This window comes from Podarcis cretensis (assembly GCF_951804945.1).
Source record: "Podarcis cretensis genome assembly, chromosome: 5".
NCBI lineage: Eukaryota > Metazoa > Chordata > Lepidosauria > Squamata > Lacertidae > Podarcis > Podarcis cretensis.
The window spans coordinates 72,975,772-72,995,793 of record NC_137174.1 but is presented as its reverse complement, the minus strand read 5'-3'; the positions used below and the strand labels follow the sequence as shown (position 1 = coordinate 72,995,793).

The window sequence follows — 20,022 nt, the reverse complement described above, 5'->3', positions numbered from 1 at the left end:
CAGTAATGGACATGACCACATTATGTCACACCCTTCATCTGCAGATCTCAAACTGGTAGAGGCCTAAGGAGTATTTTCAGATGTCAGCAGTGTGCTTTGTTCTGGGTATAAATGAAGATACTGTGTCAACACTAAGGACTTTTTATAATTTAAATGGGCAGAAGCACAAATATAAAAAAGTCCAGAGAATTGTGCCAGTATAAGCACATGTCTGAATGAGCAGATAAAGGAGTTGTTGTGAACATGGGTTACCATAGTATTTGTGTGACTTGAAGGAGTAAAAAAAATGTGTCTACAAGCATTTTGAACATTGTTTTTTGAAATAAGGTTGACAGGATTTCTAGGTTAGAATTTTAGCTCTACCTAGCTCTGTTTGGTGGCATGATCTAATGAGCTAATGGTCCTCAACAGTAGCAGACTGGGATTACAGCTGCTGGACAAGGTCTAGATATGGATATGGTAGTCCAATAATTCAGGTGGATTCAGTAGCATAAGACAAGTATAGCATTGTAGTTGGAGTATTAGACTAGGATCAGAACATTCTCATTTTAAATATCCACTCAGCCAGATACTCATGGATTGATTTTGGGCCAGGCACTGTCTCTCAGCCTATCTACCTTAGAGCAGGCATAGGCAAACTTGGCCCTCCAGATGTTTTGGGAATACAACTCCCATCATCCCTAGCTAACAGGACCAGTGGTCAGGGATCGTGGGAATTATAGTCTCAAAACATCTGGAGGGCCGGGTTTGCCTATGCCTGCCTAAGAGAGTTGTTGTGAGTATAACGGGAGCACAGAAATTCATGTATGTAGCTTGTGCACCTTGGAGGAATAAGTAATATGGAGTACAACAAACAAACAAGAGCTAAGTACTGTAGCATCAGTGTACATGAATCAATTGGAACTGCTAATAAGGAAGCTGGGTGTCTCATCGCTAATGTGGTTGAACAAGTTGCAGATTCTGCACTAATAACTCATACTCTGAAACTAGAACACCAACATTTTATGATTTGAAAGAAGTGCTGAAGGGTTGAAGTGGGAAAGCAATGATGTAGGATTGGTTTGGGGATCCATTTAGCTTTGTGATCAACTTTGATAAAGCCTGCTGAGAAGCTGCTGGTTGGAAAATATATTTAGGATGAACAAACTTGTAGACTGGAGTAATCGAAATGGGATGACATTTACTAGTACAAAGTGTAATGGCCTGCCCTTGGGGAATAATAATGAACACTCTCTAGCCTAGAATTCATCAGCTGGAAGCACCAGAGGAAAATGCAAGAATCTGGAAATATTGGATAGTCTCAAAATTATAACAGGCTGTTGTTGTGATACAGCTATTCCTCACACCAGTGGTTTAAATGCATAAGAAATGTTGTGTTTGAGCCAGAAGCAAGAGCTCTCGTGGCCTTTATGTGGGAAGTGCCAAAATGTGCACCCTCAGTCATGGGAGTTGCAGCAGTACTGTGTGAATTTCTTGCTTATGCAATGTGCTGATCAGACCCATGCTGAGGGGCAGGGATGAGGAAGCTGGAGTTTATGGCTACTGGTTAAACCTTTCCATTAGGTTTAAGAAAGTATTCATGTCATTGGATAAAGTATTGGTGAGGTTTCCTGTAAAAGCATTGTGTCAATGACTGGACTCCATCTCTCTTAGTTTAAATTGCTTAATGAAAGACAAATGCAAAGGTATCTTGACAACATGCCACACTTATGGGATGCAGCTGGGAGCAAAATGGAATTTGATCGTCCCATAGGAAGGAAGGAAAGAAGGAAGGAAGGACGGACTGATTTCTCTTCCTCTTACGAGATGATCAGAAGATCTTTTTGTGAAGATGTGTTAAAGGTGCAGATGGATACTTTATACATATGATGGGATGGGCATTGATCATAGGTAGAACGTAAGGGCAACCAGCTCAAAACTATAGCTTTCCAGGGGAAAATTATTACTAATTCTGCTGTTCCGGGACAGGGAAACTCTGGCTATTTAGATGTTGTTGGACTCCCATCCATACCAGCCAGCCCCAGCCAGCAAGGCAATGGTCAGGGATGAAGAGAGTTGTAGTCTTACCATTTCTAGAGAGAGGCAGGGCCCTCATCCCTGTCTTAGGAAATGCTGGGCATCTCCCATGTAGCTGCTTCCTACACTATTGGCATGGAAAGTGTGTGACTCAGGAATGTATGAATGACTCAGACCAGAACAAAACTGTGATAATTACAATGGGGTTAGGGCATCGCTTGTTCTCTGAAAGTCAGATACCACAGCGCTGACTCTGGAATAAATAACCGGATAGAAGGTCAGAGCTCTTTGCATAAAAGCACAAACTGCCTTTTAACAACAGGTGGAGGCATACTTATCAGTAGATCATTATGAAGGTTATCTTTTTATACAGCGGCCTTTATCAATGCTGACTTTACGGTGTGGGCCCTGTGCTGGCTTCCAAAAAAAGGCTAATGCTCATTTTGGCGCAGACAGGAGCTGACCTCTATATTGGGTGCAATCCAAGATAATGCATTCAACTTGTAGACTTGATACTTCTTTAAAAAAATAATAGTTTGCAACTGTTTATTCAGCCTCGTTTCACTATTTTGCAGTGGCCTCTATCCTAAGATGTTTTCCTCAGTACAAACTGCACATGCTACTACTATAAATCAATTACTTTATTTAACACTTCAGTGGAGGAGAAGGTGATAAGCTCTCCCCACATAAGCTGAGCATGAGTAGATTGGACTAGATCACGTACAAGGCCCTGCTCCAACTCTATGAATCTTTGACATTTTGTGTTTGTTTTTTCACCTAAGAATCCTCTTTTCTAGATCTTTATATACCATATTGGCCTGAATATAAGCCACACCCGCAAATAAGCCACACCTTTAAAATTGATGGGGGGGGGGAGTGATGAATATTTGTTTTGTGTGATCAGTGAAGTGCCTGATATGAATACCAGATAGCATCAGTCATCCTAAACGGATGGTGAAGATAAAGGGGAAATCAGTTTCAAGGATGCTGAGAGGTAATGCTGTTATTAATGCCCAATGTGTTTGGCCCATAAATGCCTTCCTCTGTGACGTTTTTACAAAAAGATAGGACAACAGTTAATCATGCTTCAAAACAAACCACCCACCACCTTTGAAACACAATCTCACATACTTGTAAGGCCCTCATTGTCACAATTCCCCTTATTAGTGACACTAAAAAATATTTCCTCTTCCATATATAAACATAAGAACTTAATGTTTCATTGTAAACAGCTCAAAACCATCAGAACTAAAGAAACCAGAGAAAAATATGGTGGTGAGGAGAGACTTTTTTGTGGCAAAACACATTGGGCATTAATAATAATATAAAATAACTCCTCTGGCATCTTTGGGATGGATTCTCCTTTATTGTAATTTCCATTGTATGTTTTCAGTTTTTCTGTGTGTGAGAGAGATTTTGGTTTTGAAACATCCTAAGCTAGCATATCAACTTGTTGGTGATCCTTGCATTTCTAGAGGATGATTTGTGCCAGGGATTATGGCAGCCCAACATTTTGATATAAACATTGATGGGAGACTTGCCAGCTCAAGGTGTCTTGGCAAGTTGGGTGCTTTTTTTCTTTACTGTAAGGCTGAAAAGCATCTGCTTTGTACTGGAGTTCAAAGCATAGGTGGGAGGCAGGGCAACACTGCATATTTTTAATTGATGAGTAGTCTGCACCAAGTGGGTTGTCTGACGGCTGGTTTTAATAAGTTGTTTCATTTACAAGTTAATACTGTAAACATATGATATGACTTGTATGTGCTCTGGCAAGAATAGGTTTTAGTTACAATTAAGGAAATACCATTGTGAGTCTCCAGATGTTGTTGAACTCCAGCTCGCCTTAGCCCCAACCAGCATGTTCAGCAATCAGGAATGGTGGGGGTTTTCCAACAACATCTGGAGGGCCACTGGTTGCCCACCCCTTCTTTAAATCACATGCCTTTTAGACTCTGAATTGTACAAAAGCATAATAAATTTTCTTTTTTAGGGGGGCAACTGCCAATTTAATTAAATCATCCACCAGATGTGGAAGTTGAGCCTCAAAGCCCATTTGGGTAGCCAAGCAACATTTTGGAGCAGTGGTTGTGGAGGTATTTGACTTTTAGAAGACACATGAAGGCAGTTCTTTTCACGGAGGTTTTTAAGGGTTGGTGTTTTAATGTGTTTTTAATATTTTTTTGAGAGCCACTCAGAGTGGCTGGGGCAACCCAGTCAGATGGTTGGTATAAAAGAAAGAAAGAAAGAAAGAAAGAAAGAAAGAAAGAAAGAATAAGTAAGTAAGTGTATGGGAAGGTCTTAAGCAGGTTGAACAGAGAAGTCTGAAGGGAGCTTTTAACCACATTTTTGATTGCTCAGAGTTCAGCTGTCTATAGTTAAAAGCCTCTTTGAGGCTGTTTCAGGGGTGTGCGTTTTGAGAGCAGGACTTATGTGCATGACCTCTCTGCCTGAAGAGGACTTCTGTATTTGGATAATTAGTTTCCAGCGGCAAAAGCAAGGCAAACAGAAATGATGATGTATTTGATATGTGTGTGTGTGTTTTTAGCTTGCTAATCTTGCACCTCACCAGTTTTCCACCCAACTCTTCCCACCTAATTTCCACCACCAAAAGTGAGAGATTCCATTAATATCATTTCGTTAATGTTGCTAACTCCACTAAATGATTTAACAGGCAGATAGCTTTAACATACCTCTATTCAGTCATATTTGGTATGAGGAGCCAAAATCAAATGGGTTTTAATTTTATCCATGGCTGTATCCAAAACATTACCTGGGGCTCTGCAATATGTTTGTTGTTTTATCCCATCTGATTCAGACTCCGTTAGCTGTGTCCTCATGGTTTAATGTTTCGATCAAAATTGGACTTGTGTCTGCTTGACCTTCATTAATTAAAGTGCTCCTTTAACTTTATATTTACTTCAAAATGTAAAATGTATTTATTTGTTAAATTTGTTCACGTCATCTCTTGAAATGGAGGTCGCTAGTGTTTTTGAGAAAGTAGTGCAGAAACAGATACTGAAGTATACAATAACTGTAGGGAAAACGTGCACCAGCAAGTTCAACTCTTGCTGCGTGAGCTGATTAAGTAATTCCATGCTGCTTTCGAGGTTAATCCCACTGAAGTCCAAAATACCTTGATAGCTAAATCGAGAGGCCTGTATACTTCCACATAAGAGCGTCTTGCTTGAGCAAGAAAGGAACAGCTCATCCTGTTTCTGTGTAGGTCTTTGTATGATTTTTGAAGTTCCTTACAGTGAATTATTTAAAAGCATCTTAAATGATGACTCCTTTCCATCCCAATAGCAGATTAATTTCAGGATTCCTGGGGGTTGGACTAGATGACCCTTGGCATCCTTTCCAACTCTACATTTTTTTAGTTTTCTCCCTGGTTTGTACCCTGACTTCTGTGTTCAGCGACTTCCGCCTACCTCTTAACACTTGAGAGTACTTGCATACCACCTTCCTTTCTCCGCATAGTCTCACTCAGTAAACTCCTAAGGGCTTTAGTTTGTTCTTTTTACCTTTATACAAGGCCAGATTTAGAAAGAAATAGGCCACCTCTCAACTGAGAAAGTTTACTATATTAAGACATAATTGGGCATATCTCCCATCATCATATGCTATCCTATCCTTAACTCGGTGAGTCCGAGGAAAAGCTTCAGGGGTGCAAGATCTTTACACTTTACTACAGAAGGACAAATACACAGATGGCGTTTACAAGTCTACTCAGATGTAGGTCCCATGCACCTCAATTATCATTTTTCCCACGTAATTGCATAGGATTGCAACCTGAATTGCTTTATAAGGGTGAGGGAATAGCAGACAACTAGTGACCATTGCACTTGGGAAGGGAAGAGAAGAGAAGAGGATGTCATGACCCATATAAGCAGCAGAGGCTGCAGGGATACCAGAGGGAGAACCAGGTCTGGGCCAGAGCCCAGAGCTGTGGGAAATAGGGAGGCCATTGTGCCTGAGCAGGTTGGACAATAACTCCCAGAGGAACCTCCTAGACCCCCAAGGCCTATAGGGACAGAGTCTGGACACCTCATTGACTTCTTCCCTGGAGCCTGAAGAACAAGATATCTCCCATCACACATCACCAGGCCAGCAGTGCTGGGAGTGCACCAGGAAGGAGGCTATGGAATGAAAGAGGTGCCTGCCTTCAGGCCAGAGGGTTGGAGCCTGGAGAAGGTAGTCTGGAAACAGGGGCATAAAAGGCCTTAGTCTGCTCTCAAACTTTGTCAGAGGAAGTTGATCCATCAGAGCTGTCCAACAACCTTGCTGGCTAGAACATAACAGTCGAGGATCGTGAATGGGTTTAATTAATTTTTTAGGCTGCCAGTTACAAGTGAATTCTGGGTACACGGTTATTACTATGGTTTATTTTTACATTTTTATTTAATCTCTGTTCCAAGGAACTCATGGTGGCCATGGGAGGTCCTCTTTGCTTCCTAGCCACTTAGGAGGCAAGTTACTCCTCAGGAGAGCCATGGTGAGGGTCTGTGCTGAAAGAGGAATCCCATGGTAGGCCTATGCTTAGGCGAGTGCTTGTATGCTTTCCCAGACCAGGCTGCTTCCCAGAGGCTTAGAGGAAATTGAGACCTACTTCAGAATAAATGGCAGCGCACGAGCTTCCTGGGTCTAGAAGTTATGCCCTGATTGCTGAGCTTGGGTGGCCCATGGGAATCAACCTGAGTAGGCAAGGAAGGAAAACAAAGTTGCTGCTGCTTATCTCTTGATTTGTAAGTGTGTTTTCATCGTTTTGAAAAACATTAGGTTTAAAGACACCTAGGAAGCATGTTCTTAGTTGGGCAAGAAGTAATGGGTGAATAAAACGTCGACACATTTCCAGTCTTTGGAAAAAGAAGATTCCACTTGATTTCGCCGCAATTCTTGTTACAATGCCTATGTGAAAGTTGTACCCTAGAATAGAATCGTAGAATTGGGAGTGTTGGAAGGGATGTTGAGGGCCATCTCACCCAAGCTGCTGCAATGCAGGCATCTCAACTAAAGCATACATCGAACCTCTGCTTAAAAACCTCCAAGGGAGGAGAGTCCACCACTTTTCAAGCAAGTCCATTCCACTGTCGAACAGCTCTTACTGTCAGAAAGTTCATCCTGGTGTTTAGTCGGAATACCCATCAGGAGCTTGAATGGCTTGAGGAGATCTTTAAAGAAAAGGGCTTAGATCTTTGTAGCTTTACAGATGAATGTGAATAAGCTTATTCGGTAAACATTGTGAATATTTGTAATATTAAAGTGTACTTCAATAGCACTATGCACATGACGTAAATGCCTTATATCCCTCTTGTTGAACAGCCTTGAAAAAGGGAAATGGTTTGCCAGCTGGATCATGCATTAGTGTTATCTTCATGTATTTTGCAGCAGATGTTGAGCAGAGACCACTTGTCAAAGGTAGCTTGTAGTATAAGATGCAAGTTAGCTCCCCCCCCTTCAAGTACATTTTTCTTGCATTACCAATGTCTTCCATAAAGTCAGCCACAAAGCCATATTATTGGGGAATCCAGCTTGAAGCCTGTGGTGAGTAGGAAATGGATTAAACACAGGTTTTCCCTATTTTCAAGCTGCCAACAATGATGTCATTAATGTTAACGACCCTTACCACAACACACTGAAGTCAGAGAACCCTCTCTTAAAACTCCTGTCCTCTGCACAGTTTTACGCGTTGTTAAGGAAACACTGATCTTTGTTGATAAGAAACAATAGGGGTATCCAAACACTAACTTTTGCTGGGAAAGATGCTCTGCTCCAAACTTACTCAACATCTTATACAATTCGTTTACTATTAATGAGGAGAGAATTCTGATTTTTAAAAGATGGGAGTACTTCTAATCGTCTCAGAAGTTTTTGATTCGTTTCTTAGGCAGCATCCACTACATACTAATAACATATCAAATGTCCACAAGGCAACACTATTGTATATTGTATGTGTGAATCAGATCAGCTTAAATCATAGGGTGTTGCTGTACTGCAGTTTTGAAAAGCCCACATTAAAATCTTACCAAAAGAATATTTCCCCATATTTAGCATTCAGAAAGCAACAGTATTTGGTGTTAAATGATAAACCTGTCTGTATGTGGGGGTGGCTCTCAAGAAAGAAGTGAACAATCTTATGTGTCAAGTTGCTAAAAAGACCCCAACAGTATATTCATCTATTATATGTCACAATATATAATAATATGGTTTTATATACCACCCTAAAGCTATACCTGAGAATTACATGATTGCACGTGCTAAATTCCTTTTTCAATGTTTTGTTATTTTTCTGTAAAAGTTGTGCTGTGCAGTGGGAGATGTGCAAGAAGCATGCCAAGATTGCATCTCATGCTGCTTCTCAGTTGCTTCATTTTCAGAAGTTGTTCTGTGTGTCTAGGCTTTAAACATCATATTAATTGCCCAAGGATATTACTCTAGACCAGGGGTCAGCAAACATTTTCAGCAGGGGGCCGGTCCACTGTCCCTCAGATGTTGTGGGGGGCTGGACTATATTTTCTTTTTTGGGGGGGGAGAACGAATTCCTATGCCCACAAATAACCCAGAGATGCATTTTATATAAAAGGACACATTCTACTCATGTAAAAACACGCTGATTCCAATTTAGAAGGCGATGGGGCCTGATCTGGCCCCCAGGCCTTAGTTTGCCTACCCATGCAAATACCCTTAAGCAACTAGTGTGCTCTTTCTTCCATATTGGGTTCTGCAAAAGTACACAAACTGTTAACAATGGTGATTTGTCCATGATAAATTCTGATTTCCCATGCAGAAATCTTGTGTTTATATATCACCAGTAGGCAATACCTTGATATTCGAGCATGGGATACGTGAGCAGAACATAATCATCTTGAGCCAGCTGTAAAATATTTTGGTAAATGTAGCAACACTAAACTCCTGCTCACAATGAGGCATGTTGCACACTCATTGCAAAAAGCAGGTATTATATATAGACAGATAGAAGGCGTTGCAGAAGAGGAAGGGGTTGCCAATATTGTGATGTACATTGCAAATTTTAATTACAGATGAGACAAACCCATGGTTTCCTGTCCTGACCATGGGATCATCGAGAGATCGTGTGTGTGTGTGTGTGTGTGTGTGTGTGTGTTTGGAGTCCCGTGTGTTTGCTTGGTGTTTTCTAAGTATTTACTTAGAAATAAAACCAAGCCAGTTACTGTTCTCAAGAATTTTCAGAACCCTGGACTTGCACAGAAATGATATATGCATACTTATGCAGGACTAAAACCAGCACCAGTTTCCTGGGGAATTTCAGGACAGTTTAAATACTCATAGTGACCAATGATATGCAGAGCACACAACTGACTGTTATTCTTATGATGATAAACCTCAGAAATCACACATTTTTCTTGTTCTGCTTGTCCCCTCTCCACACACACATTTTACATAGAAAACAGCTTTTAACTCAGACAAAATATAGGGCCATGGATTAGTTTTAAGTGATGGCTAGTATAGACTTGAATATTTGTTTCGTATTATGTACTCATATATATTTAAAGCAGGTTATTCTTAAAAGACACTTACATTAAGAATCTAAATTTAAAAAACATTGATTTTTATCCCCCCTGGAGGGACGTTGCTCTTCTTTTCCAAGTACCTTCAGTCATGTTTGGAGAGAGTAAATAGATGAGAGCAACATTAGCTGAAGTGTGGTGCTATATAAAACATCTCAGAGCAACAAGCTTTGTCCTGCGTGGCAGAGCTATACGTTTCACTCTCTGTTTCTGTGATTGTATAGCCATTGCAGGTTAGAGCATGTGACCATTCTGTTGGGTACAGTTTGTTCCTGCACTAAGCTTGTTCATTCAGCCATACTGGAAGGGAGCCAGATATGAAACGAAAAGCAAACCGTGTACACCTAGCTCCTTCCCAGTTTAAATGAGGCAATTTTTTTCTTTGTTAACAAGCCTTTTAAATAAAATATGGCAATACTACCTTAATTTTAGGCCCAACACAGTTTAAAGCTGTGAAGCTATGTTATATTTCCTATAGATATTCCAGTTGGGATTTTTCTGTAGATTGGCAACAGGAGTTCAGAAGAAAGCTTGAAAGTATGTAAAAAGATCTGTGAGAGAATTCTCCGGGGTGTTATTCACAACATACCACACATTTGCAAGGAGAGGCTTCCTGTTCACGTGAAGGGCCATACAAAATAAATTTGGTTTCTTGAGCAATTAGCGCATAAAGCACAGGCAATCTTTTCAGTCTTTCCATGTCTCTGTGGAAAGTCTCAACATTTTATTAAAGCGGAATAATGCTCTATTTCTATTTCTAGGAACAAACAGTCTTTAAAATACATACAGGTCACTCTTACACATCTAAGACTTGACGTAAGCAATTTGGTTTGTTTAGTTGAGAATTGCAAAACGTTTAAAGGCAAATCATTCACTGCAGTCGACTCAAAACAAATTCAGCAGTTGTAGGAATTTTGATTCACATTTTTGCCAGTCACGTTTTGGGAAAGTCCTTCTAGCTCTGTGAAGGTTTGTAGGCATCAAAAAGCTAAGCTAACATAAGGAAGAATAATAACCAGGTACAGTACCAGAAAACACCTTTCTGTCAGTGATTTTTTTGCCCTCTGGTTTAGATGCAATGATCCATATTTGCATTTGTTATCCTTGGGTTCCTTGAGTTACACCACTCATCACCTCTAATGTGCACAAAAACTCTACAGTCGTTAAGAGTCGTCAACAGGCTCATCACAGCTATCTGCCAATCACCCAATCCCACCACCCTTCTGAGTAATACCCCTCCCCACCTTCTCACTATATAGAAGGGTCTGGTGACTTCTGTTTCAGTGTATCTGAAGAAGTGTGCATGCACACGAAAGCTCATACCAAGAACTAACTTAGTTGGTCTTTAAGGTGCTACTGGAAGGAATTTTTTTATTTTGTTTTGACTATGGCAGACCAACACGGCTACCTATCTGTAACAAAAACTCTACAATTATCTTTGGTGCTTAGCTTTGAATCCTACAAAGCAAAATATCCCCCCATTCCCAGCCCTACTTTGCTTCAACTTACAAACTATGCACTGGACCTGGAGTGCTCCTTCTGCATGCTGAAATACTCATTCTTTTGGCAGAATGGACTGAGATCCAGTGGGAACTCCTGCTGGAGGGAGGAAAGGCAATTTTCGCAGCCTCCTGTGCCTTCATTCCAGAAGGTTCTCCAGCCCTCCAGAAAAGTTTTACAAGGGGCTGCAGGGGGGATGAGAAACTAGTGAAAATCATCTCTTTTCCTTTACTGTAGCAGGAGCGTCCTGTGAGTGAAGTTGTGATCATGGAAATTCTGGCTCCAACCCTATGTAATAACATAACATGAGAGCTGATGGATGTCTGACCAATTGTAGTGTGTACTCGTAACAGAAGAGTCAACTACCTGTTATGTATAGTTCCATTATTATTGCACTCTGAAAATGTGTTGTTGTTTTTAATGGATAAAGGTATCTGCAAGTGATGTTAGCTTGGGTGGAGATTGGATGAGGTGGGTTGAGAAGACAAAGAGGGTATTTCACACTTGGATTTCCCAGTCCTTGTCCTTCCCTTAAGCCATTTTCTCTTTGTCCCTCCCTGACCAAGATCTCCTTTACCTGTTCAAACAGCCCTCCAAGAAAGAATCATGAATGACATGCATGTAATATGTAGACCTTTATTCGGAATGGTCATTTTTGCAGATGTCCTAATAGCTGCAAAAGATGTATGAGCATTGCATCAGCTTTTATTGTTAACCTTTGCTTATGGCGCTAGGTGTTTTAAAATCTTGCTTATATGAACTTTCTTTCTTTTATTCTCAGATCGATGACCTATACAACCTCAGAAAATCCTTCTTGGAACTCATGAGTATCCAGACTCTGTTTTGTGTATCACAACTAGGACCTCACATCTTCTTCCCCAGTAGATGGGTACGATGCATCCAGTTCAATTTGTTTACTTTACACAAACCTCAGGAGTTAGTTGACTGAACTGCACATTCTTCTTATTCTTTTTTTTTTTGTGCCAAGCAAAAGCACTGTGACACCTGGACAATGAGTCTATGATTACTTACTCCTCTACCATAAAGACTTAGCTGGCTACAGTGAACTCATGTGCCCACTATAAAATGGTGAGAATGGGCATGCTACTAGCTCATTTACATAAGACATGACATTTTAATTTGCTGCTGAAAAACCTGTACGACAAATCATCAGTGTAAATTATTACATACAAACTGTTAATGTTGGTTGAAGAGTATTAAATATTTAACATAGGTTTTTGATTTATACATGTACTTTTTTAATTAAAAATGTAACTTTTCCTACAGCACATCTTTTTTTGATGTGGAACTGAGGTATACTATATTCTGTTGTAAACAGAGTGGGGTTGGGGTGGGGGAAACTGTTAAAAAACAAGGCGATTTAAGAATAGAGTAGGGTACTATTCTTTTTAAGATTGTAATTCAGAATATAATATAATATGGATCAATGGGCCCATGGATCTGGATTGTACAGTCATATTTACCAATCTAATGATTTGTAAGATAACCCTGTGACTGAGCTGAATTCTTTCAAAAATAAAATAATATTTTGTATTGTTCCTGTAAAACATTAGGCTGTATTAATGAAAAGGCAAATGAACTGTGCATGGTATTTACAAGTGTGGGTTTTAAAATTGTTGGTTGCACAGGAACTTTGAAAACATCAGAAAAACAAATCTAAGTCTTCCATTGTATATATATATAGAAGAAGAAGAAATGAAACTTGGGCGAACTCTTTAAATCAAAATATCCCTGGAATGAAATATGTGGGTGTTTGTAAATTCTGGAAATCTCTTTCTACACATAATAAACTAGATACCGTTTTATCTTTATTTCTCTTACTTACTTTGTTTGCTCCCCCCCCCCAAAAAAAAAAACACGTATCCCTGTACTTAATGCATATATTAAGGTATCTTCACATTCTCTGTGGTGGGGTTAGGTCCTTACTTTAGAATCGATATTTTGAATGTACTTGTGTAATGAGATCTCTCAATAGAAAAACCACTTCTCTATAGAATTTCACTCATACTTTGGAATTTATGTTTACTCACTGCCTGATAGATTGAGGTCCTTTTCTATTCCATTAAGTGAGAATTTTGAAATGTCTTCAATGTTAGGAAGACCTTCCCATAACTTTAAAAAGCAAGAATTGCTCCAACATATTCATTTTCCTTTTTGTACTCTTGAGAGTCAAAGGTAATTCTTCTGCTGTCTATTGCACTGTCTTGTATATCCAGTTTGTTTCACTGTTTTGTATATCAGTCTGCAATCCTGTGGCTATCTACATCGAGCTAAGTCCTATGAGTTTAGTGGGACATGCTCTTATGTAACAGTGTTTAGGACAGCAGCCTTAATTTCCCTTTTATTATTGAAACAGAAAACTATTGTGCTGATTATTTTATTTTCACAGTCAGGTTTCATAGGTCTTTATACCACAAGAATAGGAGCAACAAGCGAGTTGGATGTGTATTGAATCCAGTTTGAAATCTAAGATAGATGAACCTTAATAGAGATACTGTAAAAACAGCATTTACGGAGCATATTGATTTTCACTTTCTGCTAATGTAGCACCCAGGAAACAAGTTGGAACATTTTTTGATCCTTAGACTTTGGACATAACCCAGTCTTTGCAAACTATAGCTGCTCATTATTTGAATAGGGCATGCACAGGAAACCTTTATGGTAGATTGATTCCCTTCTTTAACCTGATATCCTCTCCCCCCGCACCCCTAGCCATAATTTGGGCCTCAGATGTTTTCAGCAGTGTTCTCCACTGGTAATTTCTGAAGTGCCACTATACTGAATTTCAGCAGTAAGAATACACATACTACAAAGAGCAGTGGGTTTATTTATTTTGCCATGACTCTTCAGATGGCAACATTCTGATTCATCAGGGTATGCCCTCATTTTTTGTTCATTTTTGAAAAATATTTACACAACTATATGCATTTCTGGAGGCCTCACCTATTAGCACTGTGCAACACGTCATCAGAATCTGTGGGGTGGAAAAGTTCCAACAGAAATCTGGAATACCAGACATTGCACATTCTGTAACCTCAGAGTTCTCAACTTTTTTGGGAAGCTGTAATGAGCACCAAGAAATGCCCATTCCACAGACGGAAAACTGATGTTCAGAACACCCCCCACAAAACGTACCCACTCCAAAACCAAAAAGGAGACAGCCAAAAGCAGGTAACACCCCCAAAACTTGCATAACACTCCCAAGCAAAACTAGGCAATGCATCCACAAACTAAAGAAAAGAAGAACCAAACAAAACATAAGTAAACACTGCAACCAAACAACCTCTACCAAAAGCAGTTAAAACACACCAGTCCAAGGCATTCCGGGGAAAGCGAAGTAAGGTGTTGTGTCTGGATGCTTTCATTTGGCTTTTGAGCCAGCCCCCCACCACCCATGTTTTAAACAAAGTTTTCTAACCCCCCATTCTTAAAAAACCTGGGAGGGGCATGATACCTTGATGGGTGCTAAGAGGGATATCTGAGGACACTGCTGTCTATGGACATCATACCCGGGACCCAAGATACAGTGGTACCTCGGGTTACAGACGCTTCAGGTTACAGACTCCACCAACCCAGAAATAGTACCTCATGTTAAGAAGTTAGTTTGCTTCAGGATGAGAACAGAAATTGTGCGCCGGCAGTGTGAGGCCCCATTAGCTACCGGTAAAGTGGTACCTCAGGTTAAGAACAGGTTCAGGTTAAGAACAGACCTCCAGAATGAATTAAGTTCTTAACCCAAGGTACCACTGTACTGCATGTAGCTATGGTTTCTCCCTAAAGTGTGGTCTGGTGTTCTCCAGATGTTTTGGACTACAACTCCCATCCTTCAAGTAGCTATGTTTGCCTCCAAGCCTATCACTTGATGCATATACATGATGAGCTTTCAACAGTCAAGCCCTATAATACAACATTCTTCCAGTTGGAAGGAATGTAACCGCAATAACTTCCAGAAGAGCAGTGTATCTCTGGTGTGTATCTGATTGAACACCACTTGTTGGATGGATACTGCCATTAAACCACCTTATTGATTGCTTCAAAAATGAAAGTGGGGATACATCAGCCATAATGCTGTCAACATAGAATGACAAAAGCCTGGCATTTCTATCATTCACAATTTTGCTTTTAACCACAGCAACTTTGATCCCAAAAGCTATGGGAATAAACACAGACATCTGCCATATGCCAGCCTTATGAAGAAGACTAGCATTTGGGGGGGGGGTACCTTTTAAAAAACCCCACAATTGCATCTCAGTGTCAATAGGCCACCAGTCTTTTCATCATTTGAAAACCTCTTTTTTAAAGTGTAGCTATCATCTGAAGCTTGTGGAAGCATGTCCATAAAACTACTACCAACCATGGTCGGCTGTAAACTGTTTTACGCTTAGAACATCAGCCTATCTACACAATCCAGGAACCACAAGACACATTCCAAAATCCAGCAGGCATGTACAGAGGTAAAACAGAAGCTGCTCTGAGAAAAATATCTGCAACTACATCTTGGCACATTTAACAAGAGTCTTTGCCATGGAACGCTATCACTGTCCCAGAGTTAGAAACTATAGTAAAACTGCAGCTGGTGACCATGGGATCTGGCTTGCTTTTCTTTTTGCTTATGTTTGATTACCAGAACCATATCTTGAATACCATATCTACGGAAATCTTTACCAACAATAAATTAAGGATCATGGGTTTGCTCCTCTAATAAGTGTACTGATATGCTAAGAATCTGAACATAAGATTTGGTGTTGTAGAAGAATGTTTGCTGATGAGAAGTATCTTTTTCCCGTTAAGTGGATTTCATTTTTACAAAATATAGTTTAGGCTTATATTTGGCAACAACCCACTTGCAGCATGTGCTGTAGTAGCAATGAATGCGGTTGATACCTTTGTTAACAGATCTAGCACCAAGCTCTAATGTCCAAAGTGCAGAAGGATGCTCCAAACTTTAGTTAGAGGAGTTCTAGAGCAACATTGCATTTTCACAATCTCCTTGTGCTTATTAGAGAAGAAGAGGGTTCCCCCACCCACCCACCCTTTGCAGCTATGGTAAGACTGCAGTTATTTGCTTGAGGATAATTCCCCTTGAACATAATGGGATTTGGACCAAATGCATCTGAATAAGGTAATGCAATGCAGAGGAGATAGAATGAACAGTATTGCTAGAGATGACAACTAGAGAACATTTCATTTTAATAACAACAACAACAACAACAACAACAATAATATTTATACCCCGCCCATCTGGCTGGGTTTCCCCAGCCACTCTCGGCGGCTACCAACAGAACACTAAAAACAGAATAAAACTTCAAACATTAAAAACTTTCCTAAACAGGGCTGCCTTCAGATAGCTTCTAAAAGTCAGATAGTTGTTTATTTCCTTGACATTTGGTGGGAGGGCATTCCACAGGGCAGGTGCCACTACCAAGAAGGCCCTCTGTCTGGTTCCCTGTAACTTCACTTCTCGTGGTGAGGGAACCACCAGAAGGCCCTTAGAGCTGGACCTCAGTGTCCGGGCTGAATGATGGGGATGGAGACACTCCTTCAGGTATACTGGGCTGAGGCCGTTTAGTACTTTAAAGGTCAGCATCAGCACTTTGAATTCTGCTCGGAAACTTACTGGGAGCCAATGTAGGTTTTTCAGGACTGGTGTCATATGATGGCCACTCCCAGTCACCAGTCTAGCTGCCGCATTCTGGATTAGTTTCCAGGTCACCTTCAAAGGTAGCCCCACGTAGAGCACATTGCAGTAATCTAAGCAGGAGATAACCAGAGCATGCACCACTCTGGCGAGACAGTCCACGGGCAGGTAGGGTCTCAGCCTGTGTACCAGATGGAGCTGGTAGACAGCTGCTCTGGATGCAGAATTGACCTGTGCCTCCATGGACATCTGGGAGTCCAAAATGACTCCCAGGCTGCAAACCTGGTCCTTCAGGGGCACAGTTGCCCCATTCAGGACCAGGGAGCCCCCCCTACCCGCTCTCCCTCTGTCCCCCCAAAACAGTACTTCTGTCTTGTCAGGTTTCAACCTCAATCTGTTAGCCTGCAAAACACCCTGGAAACAGAGGACTAAGTCATCAAGGAAAGAGGCACTAGTCTAGCTCATCTCTTTGCCTACTGTACTGTTTTATATTGTTGCTTTTAATTTGTAGAGCGCTTTTAACATACAGAAACATTTAAAAATGTGATTGCCTGCCTGCAGTCTGAATAGGTGCTGTTCCGCTGCATATGTTGACTAGGCCTTGTTCCAAGTAAACTTGCAGGGTCAGGCTGTACAGATGTTGGTTAATGATTATGTCTTCACAACTGTTGGGTTGTTGTTTTTTGTAAGATTCTTTGGACTATGTTCATTCAGATGGTGAGGAGCGCAGTTCTAGTCAACCTTCAAAATTTACCTCTGGAAAAATTCTCAGGAATTATTTTGCTTCCATTGCTTGTGTGGAAAGCTATAGCTATGTATGGAAAATGATAATTTAAAGTACTAAAATGTTCCTAGGCAAATTCTTCCAGTGGTACCTCGGGTTACAGAGGCTTCAGGTTACAGACTCTGCTAACCCAGAAATAGTACTGTACCTTGGGTTAAACTTTGCTTCAGGATGAGAACAGAAATCGCATGGCAGCAGCGGGAGGCTCCATTAGCTAAAGTGGTACCTCAGGTTAAGAACAGTTTCAGGTTAAGAACGGACCTCCAGAATGAATTAAGTTTTTAACCCGAGGTACCACTGTATAAGTTTCATATGCACTGGAAAACCAAAAATCATAATTGTGTGACTTGCTTTATTTTGATATTTGCTTTATTGCAGTGGTCTGGAACCAAATCCACAATATCTCTGAGGTATGCCTGTGCTGAACCACACCTGTTTATTGGAAACCAAGTGAACATGGGTTACTAGAATTTTATATCAGGCAACCGTTACGTTGGATTCCTGGAACGCATGAAGCACTTTGCAGAAAATGTAAATGCTTCCAGTTTATAAGTTCTTTCTCCTCCTCCTCCTCCTCCTCCTCCTCCTCCTCCTCCTCCTCCTCCTCCTCCTCCTCTTCTTCTTCTTCTTCTTCTTCTTCTTCTTCTTCTTCTTTGTTTAGTTGTTTAGCCGTGTCCGACTCTTCGTGACCCCATGGACCAGAGCATGCCAGGCACTCCTGTCTTCCACTGCCTGCAGCAGTTTGGTCAAACTCATGCTGGTAGCTTTGAGAACACTGTGCAACCATCTCGTCCTCTGTCGTCTCCTTCTCCTTGTGCCCTCCATCTTTCCCAACATCAGGGTCTTTTCCAGGGAGTCTTCTCTTCTCATGAGGTGGCCAAAGTATTGTAGCCTCAGCTTCACGATCCGTCCCTCCAGTGAGCACTCAGGGCTGATTTCCTTCAGAATGGATAGGTTTGCTCTTCTTGCAGTCCATGGGACTCTCAAGAGTCTCCTCCAGCACCATAATTCAAAAGCATCCATTCTTCAGCATCCATTCTTCGGCGATCAGCCTTCTTTACGGTCCAGCTCTATTCTTTAATTTCTCTTCTTTAGTTTCAGCCAAAGCTAATACGTTTGATGAGATGATCAGAAGTTAACATAAGTGTTTTTCCAAGTCATTTCCCCTCGTTAATTCATCCCAAAATGTGCTTAGGATTGTGTATCAGTGATTTAAGTGGCTGCACAATTCATCATCCCGGTGTGATCTCATTTGTTTGCCATCCAAACAACTCCCAGATGTACATTTAGAGGGATATGGTCACATCCACAATATATCAAAAGTAATGCAAAGCAAAAGTGGCTGATTACCTCAGTGAATGTACAATGAAAACAGGACAAAATGAATTTACTATTGGTATTCTCTATTGACTAGAATAAAGTCAGTCACATAAATGTCTTTATTTGCCATGTAGTAGGACCCAGTTGAAGCCCATCATTTGGCTTGATATTTAGAAATGTCCTCAAAACACACACCACATTCCCATGGCCTATGGGACACAGCAGCTGGGGGAAATTCCTCAAATACTGAACAATGTTAAAAGTTGACAGGAATGTTGGCAGCCAGTTGTATACCATACCTATTTCAGCAAAAGTCATGCTTAATGTTAACTTAAAAACGCTGAAGACAAGGAAGACATTTTGCCTTCTGAGCATAGCCTTTTATCAAATCTGTTTGGCAGAAATTCAAAACAAAGTGCATCATGCTGGAGTTATGTGATGAATCTTTTGATAATCATGTTCTGCTTCTGACTAGGATCATGAATTAGGTACTGCTATTCCTTGGGATACTGCTTTTATCCCTACTTGCATCTGATGAAATCCACATCTGATGAAGTCCATGAAAACTTGGCATTTCATTTGTCATTCAGATATCATTTAACTTGGGTTTCCTAAAGCTCTAGAAAACAAGAAAAGGGCAAGGATCTTATGCACACATGAACTCCAACTTTTTGTTTCAAACCTGCTTTGCTTACCTAGTGGTAAGTTTGCTACTAAGTAGTGGGGCTGGTCCAGATGCTAAAATGATACATTTGTTAAAAGACTTTGAAGTATTACTAATGTCCATTCCTGCGGGTGGTGTTTGCTGGTGAATATTTTTATATGAAGTCATCCGCACAAGGGAAGCATCATGTAGGAAAGGAAAATGATTTATTGTAAACATATGACAGCCCAGTATCTGCTGCAGTCACTTTCAAATAACTTTTGGGGCTCTGCGGCATATAGTTTTACTGCAATAATCTGTCTAGTAATAAACCATGAATGGTCAGTGTCCACGACTGAACTTTGGACACTGGTTTATTACTAGACAGATTATAGCAGTAATGAAAATTGAGATGTCATTTGCCTTTGATCAGTTTCCCATTACTAAAGTTTTGGAGAAAACATTGAGAAGGGAAGCTACACTGTACTTTCAAAATCTATCCACATCATCTAGCCAGACAATTATTATTTTTTTTAGAAGAAAGGGTTTGTTTAAG

At 40.6% G+C, this 20,022-nt stretch overlaps 1 protein-coding gene and 1 long non-coding RNA gene across 2 annotated transcripts in view; one reads left to right on the top strand and one right to left on the bottom strand.

Annotated features, from left to right (window-relative positions):
- Positions 1-12,892, top strand: part of IRS1 (insulin receptor substrate 1) — a 57,227-nt gene extending 44,335 nt beyond the window's left edge. Inside the window, 1 exon segment of the mRNA XM_079975843.1 lies at positions 11,842-12,892. The gene's annotated coding sequence lies outside the window, so the exon portion shown is untranslated.
- Positions 1-20,022, bottom strand: part of LOC307216094 — a 387,485-nt gene that overhangs the window by 109,377 nt on the left and 258,086 nt on the right. The gene's annotated exons all lie outside the window — the stretch shown is intronic.